Source organism: Mandrillus leucophaeus, unplaced genomic scaffold (genome assembly GCF_000951045.1).
Source record: "Mandrillus leucophaeus isolate KB7577 unplaced genomic scaffold, Mleu.le_1.0 Scaffold86, whole genome shotgun sequence".
NCBI lineage: Eukaryota > Metazoa > Chordata > Mammalia > Primates > Cercopithecidae > Mandrillus > Mandrillus leucophaeus.
Window position 1 is genome coordinate 4,467,370 of NW_012109363.1, and position 6,607 is coordinate 4,473,976.

Genomic DNA, 6,607 nt, shown 5'->3' on the forward strand with positions numbered 1-6,607 from the left:
ATGGAATCCAAGAATGAACACGAATCTAACATGAATAACTTTCTTTTTAAGTGGCATTTACAAAACATACGGTTTGAATAGGACACTAAGATTTTATTAATCTCTTCCTTGAACATGACAGTCCAAAAAAATAAAAGTAAAAAAATAAAAAACAAAAAAAAAAAAAAAAAAAAAGGCTATCCAAGAAAGTCATGGGTCTGTATAAGGCAAATTAAAATGTAGACTGATAATGAGTAATTGCCCAACGGGAAAAAGATTCCACTTGATTTTGATGCTTACGATCTTTTTTTTCCCAAGCAGTACAGTTTCAATGATGTAGGATTGTATTTTCTTTTCTATAGGTCTAACACCTCACTTGATTCTTCAGTAGTTAATATCTTCATCATCATTATATTGAAAGTCCCACTGATTAATGTTCAGTTTTAGAATAAATCTATACACAAAGCACATGAAAGTTTTAATTATAATTACAGAAAAATAATCCTTAACAATGTGCAACTAGTGATATCACTGACAGAAGCCAAGCATAGAGGAGTCAGAGGGAAAATGGAGGAAAGTACAGGTACAATAATTTTCACATCTTACATGAGAGTAATCAATAAAGAGTGCTGAAAGTCAGTGTCAAAAGTTATATAAAGCTGGGTGTGGTGGTTCACACCTATCATCCCAGCACTTTAGGAGGTTGAGGTGGGAGGATCACTTGAGACCAGGAGTTTGAGACCAGCCTCGGCAACATAGTGAGATGCCATCTCTATTCTACACATTAAAAAACGGAAAAAAGAGTTATTTAAGCCAGGCACGGTGGCTCACGCCTGTAATCCTAGCACTTTGGGAGGCCGAAGTGGGCGGATCACGAGGTCAGGAGTTCGAGACCAGCCTGACCAACATGGCGAAACCCCATCTATACTGAAAGTACAAAATTAGCCAGGCTTGGTGGCGCATGCCTGTAATCCCAGCTACTCAGGAGGCTGAGGCAGGAGAATCGCTTGAACCCAGGAGGAGGAGGTTGTGGTGAGCCGAGATCATGCCACTGCACTACAGCCTGGACAACAAGAATGAAACTCTGTCTAAAAAAAAAAAAAAGTTGTTTAAACTATAACGAAATTAAAGAAGTAAGGAAGTGTCAAGGGGCAAGAGAAGGGAGGCAGGTGTGTTAAATTCAGAGATTCAATAGATACTTTTCAAACTTTCATTTTAGGTTCAGAGGTACATGTAGAAGTTTGTCATATAGGTAAATTGCATATCACAGAGGTTTAGTGCACAGATTACTTTGTCACCCAGTAATTAGTTTTTCAATCTTTACCCTCCTCCCATCCTCCACCCTCTAGTACGCTCTGGTATCTGTTGTTCCCTTCTTCGTACTCACGTGTATTCAGTGTTTAGCTCTCACTTACAAGCGAGAACCTGCAGTATTTGGTTTTCTGTTCCTATGTTAGTTCACTTAGAACAATGGCCTCCAGCTGCATCTGTGCTGTTGCAAAGGACATGAACTAATTTTTTATGGCTGTGTAGTATCCCATGGTGTATATATGCCACATTTTCTTTATCCAATCTATTGTTGATAGGCATTTAGATTGATTCTATCTCTTTGCTATTGAACGCAATGAACATATGTGTGTATGTGTCTTCTTGTGGTACAATGATTTATATTCCTTTGGGTATACACATAATAATATGATTGCTGGGTCCAATGGTAGTTCTGTTTTAAGTTGTCTGAGAAATTGCCAAACTGCTTTCCACAGTGACTGAAGTAATTTACATTCCCACTAGCAGAGTGTAAGTGTTCCCTTTTCTGTGCAACCTCACCAGCCTCTGTCGTTGTTGTTGTTGTTGTTGTTGTTGTTGTTGTTGTTGTTTTAGATAGAATCTCACTGTGTTGTCCAGGCTGGAGTGCAGTGGCACGATCTTGACTCACTACAACCTCTACCTCCCAGGATCAAGTGATTTTCATGCCTCAACCTCCCAAGTAGCTGGGATTACAGGCATGCACCACCACGCCTGGCTAACTTCTGTATTTTTAGCAGAGATGGGGTTTCACCATGTTGGCCAGGCTGGTCTTGAACTCCGGACATCAGGTGATCCGCCTGCCTTCACCTCCCAAAGTAATGGGATTACAGGCATGAGCCACTGCATCTGGCCGCATCTATTGTTTTTTGACTTTTTATTAATAGCTAATCTGACTGGTGTGAGATAGTATTTCACTGTGGTTTTGATTTGCATTTTTCTAATGATTAGTGATGTTGAGCATTTTTTCATATGCCCATTGGCTGTGTGTATAGCTTCTTTTGAAAAGTGTTCATGTCCTTTGCCCACTTTTTAACGGTTTTTTGTTTTTGTTTTTGTTTTTTGCTTGATTTGTTTAAGTTCCTTACAGATTCTGGATATTAGACCTTTGTCAGATGCCATGGTTTGCAAATATATTCTCCCATTCTGTAGGTTGTCTGTTTACTCTGATGATAGTTTCTTTTGCTGTGCAGAAGGTCTTTAGTTTAATTAGGTCCCACTTGTCAATTTTTGGTTTTGTTGCAGTTGCTTTTGGCATCTTTGTCATGAAATCTTGGCCGGGGCTTATGACCAGAATGGTATTTCCTAGGTTTTCTTCCAGGGTTTACAGGGTTTACATTTAAGTCTTTAATCCATCTTGAGTTGATTTTTGTATATGGTGTAAGGAAGGGGTCCAGTTTCAATCTTCTGAATATGGCCAGTTACCCCAGCACCATTCATTGAATAGGGAGTCCTTTTCCCATTGGTTGTTTCTGTCACAGAGAGTCAATATATACTTTTTAAGTTGATGAATCAAGAAATAGAGATACAGAAGCAAGTTATGTAGCATTTTGTGTCAAATAAGCAGAAGAACTAGATAACAGAAGCAGTTGAAATTATTGGGGGTGATTGCACTTTTTACTTTATATATCTGTGCTTCTATTATTATGTTACCAAGTATGGTAGACAGAATAATGGTTCCTAAGATGTCCATGTCCTAGTCCTAGGAACCTGTAAATATGTCACCTTACATAGCAAAAGAGATTTTGTGGATATGATTAGGCTAAGGATTGTAAGATGGGGAGATTATCCTAGAGTCTGGATGGGCTCAATGCAATTACAAGGGTCCTTACAAGAGGGAGGCAGGAACATGAGAGTCAGAGAGGAGATGTAACTATGGAAGCAAGTTGAAGCGATGCACTTTGAAGATGAAGGACGAGGCGATGAGCCAAGGAATTTGGGTAACTTCTAGAAGCTGGAAAAGGTACGAAAATGATTCTCCCATAGAGACTCCAGAAAAAACAAAGCTTTGCCAACATTTTAATTTTATCCCTAAAGACTCATTTTGGACACCTGACCTCCACAACTTCAAGATAACAAATTTGCATGGCATGTCAGCTCATGCCTAAATCCCAGCAACGTGAGCAGCTGAAGCAGGAGGATTGCCTGAACTCAGGAGTTCAAGGTTGCAGTAAGCCATGATTGCACCACTGTACTCCAGCCCGAGTGACAGAGCACCCATCTTTAAAAGTTAATAATAATAATAATATTTTAAGACAATAAATGTATGTTGTTTTAAGCCACTAAATTTGTGGGAAAGGGAATGGAGTCCTACTTTTTTTCTTGGTGAAGGTAGGAAGGGGCATATTTTCATTTTGCATGTATTAGTTTAAAAAGCTTTAACCAGCCAGCAAAACTTCAGGAATATCCCTTATGTCCCTGACGGCCCAAATACTAAATTATCAGACACAGCTCTGTCCTGAAAGACTTTCAACATGGAAGAATGTTTTGCCATCCTTCCCACCTGCAGCTGACCCAGGAAGCAAAGCAATGTCCATACAGAAGGACAGCTCTGAGAAATCTAGACCCTGTCCCAGGGTTGCAGAGGCTAGCTCTCCCACCTGCTCCTGTCGTGGCCATCCATTACGAAATTGATGTCGCCATCAGTCATAGAGATTGCTAAGAAGTCACAGGACATTGCCTAGGAAATCCAGGACATGGCACTATTTTAGTTAGATACTTCTTGTATCACGGCTCCAAGTCACCATTCTCGGGGGAAGGGGTCCTTTTTTATTTCTCTCCCAGTGCCAGAACTTTACCCTTTAGAAGACGTGTCCAGCCGAGTGACTTCCAGACACATCGCTAACTTAGAGCAACATGGTGCTTTTTTTTTTTTTTTTTTTTTTTTTTGAGACAGTCTCACTCTGTCACCCAGGCTGGAGTGCAGTGGCATGATCACAGCTCACTGCAGCCTCTACCTTTCAGGCTTGAATAATCCTCCCACCACAGCCTTCTGGGTAGCTGGGACCCCAGGTACAGGCCACCATGCCCAGCTAATTTTCTGATTTTTTTGTAGAGACAAGGTATCACTACTTGGGCTCAGGTGATTCTCCTGCCTTGGCTTCCCAAAGAGCTGGGATTACAGGTGTGAGCCACTGCATCCAGCCTATATGATGATTTTGAAAGCACTGCAACTCTTGGTCTGACTAGTGGCCATTTATAAAGGCACCCTCACCCTAGGCTCCTCACTTTTTATCACAACTACGTCCTTGGTGGTCTTAGCTCAGGAAATCTGGTTGGTATAACTCAAGTGGAATACGATCTTTCTCCCACGGAAGAAGGAAAAGCAAGTGACCAGGGCAGGTGAAGAGCTCAGCTGGGAGTTCTGAAATGCAGCATGGAGGACTTGAGGGGGAACTAAAACAGTGCATTGCAGCTCCTTTTACAAAATGTCTCCATCAAAACCCTCAACACACTCCAAAGAGTCTGCATTTATCCAAGATCCTGAGGTGTTGGTGTTTCTCCTGCACCTTCCAAGTCACTCCTGAAACAGCATCCTTTTTTTTTTTTTTTTCTTTTTCAGCCAATGGAATTGTTCTGTTAAAAATTAGAATGAGTGGATTTTTCACTGCTTTGGTTCATGGAAGGAATATTCATTTTTAGGGGGAAAAATCCTCAACTTAATGAATAAGTACTGGGACAAATACAAAATTTAATCAACGGGACACATACAGGCAAAAAAAGGACTCAATTTGGGACAAGGCGTTCTCTATTAAGAGATTATTATTGTGTGGTTGATCCGTGGTATACTACAGCAGGATGAAAAGACAATGTGACATCAGTACAAATCCATCATTTGTACCCATTCTCCCAATGAAGAAATTGACGCCAACTGAAGCCCAGCAACTGGCCCTAGGCCTGTCAGGTAGTAAGAGGCAGAGCCAGGAATTGAATCCAGATGTCCTAATTCCAAGCCCTGGGCTTCCTTCCTGGTCAAGCCGCCTCCCTGTTAGACGCCTTTGTGGATACCAGTTGCCTTACCTCTGTATCATATGACTCAACATAGAAGTAATGTATATCACTTCTCACATGTTATTGATCAAAGCAAGCCACATATCAACAACGTATGATATATACTTCCCTTACTGGGAGGGCATTGAGTCATTAAAGACAATACCAGCCTGGGCAACACAGTGAAACCCCCTCCTCACAAAAAACAAAAGATTAGCCAGGCTTGGTGATACATGCCTGTAGTCCCAGCTACTCAGGAGGCTGAAGCAGGAGGATCACTTGAGTCCAGGAGGGTGAGGCTGCAGTGAGTAGTGAACACGCTACTGCACTCAGCCTTGGTGATAGAGTGAGACCCTTTCTCAAAAAAGAAAGAAAGAAAGAAATTGGGGAAAAAAAACCCAATACAATCCATACCACCTCTTCCCTCTGTCCCTTAAGCCTAGCAGTGGTAGCGGCTGGTTATTATCTCTAGGTGAACTTGCTGTTCTGTTCCGCTGTTTCATCCTCTGAATAAACAGTCCCCGCATTGGCATCTCTCTGTTTAAATGCTCAAGTGGTTTCTGTTTCTTAGTTAAGCCAACAGTCTCTGCCACATCAAGTTTTGGACCCTTTCTATGTTTTAGGATATGCTAGACACAGAAAATAATGTGTGCTGTGGATTTTTAAAAAGTAGTGTATGTAAAAATAGCATGTGAGAAATAATTGTGAAGATGATCTTATATCGGTTGGGATTTGGTTCCATTCTGAGCTGCCATAGTGGTGCATGCCCATAGTCCCAATCACTTGGGAGACTGAGGCAAAAGGATCACTTGAGCCCAGGAGTTCACGGCTGCAGTGAGCTATAATGGCATCACTGTACTCCAGCCTGGGTGACAGAGTAAGACCCCATCTTTAAAAAAATTAAATAAGTAAATTGATAGATAAGTAAAGATGCATGTGGCTCCATTCTGAGTGACAGAAAATCTAAAGCAGCAGTGGTAGCTGGGTGTGGTGGCGTGCACCTGTAGTCCCAGCTACTTGGGAACCTGAGGCAGGAGACTCGCTTGAACCCAGGAGGTCAAGATTGCAGTGAGCCGAGATTGCACCACTGCACTCCAACCTGGGCAACAGAGCAAGACTCCGTCTCGAAATAAATAAATAAATAATAAAAATAAAGCAGCAGTGGCATAAGTAAGAAAGAACTTTATTTCTCTTGCACATAAACCTTGCCTAGAGATGAATGTCATAGGGGGCTGATTTGAAAATTCCCCAATCATTAGGGACTCAGATCATCACTTGGCTTCCACTTCATGTTCCAAGATAGACAGCAGCAATGACAAAGTGTTCTGGAACT

At 41.5% G+C, this 6,607-nt stretch overlaps 1 pseudogene; it reads right to left on the reverse strand.

Annotated features, from left to right (window-relative positions):
• Positions 1-4,123, reverse strand: part of LOC105531057 — an 18,320-nt pseudogene extending 14,197 nt beyond the window's left edge.
• Between the last annotated feature and the right edge of the window lie 2,484 nt (positions 4,124-6,607).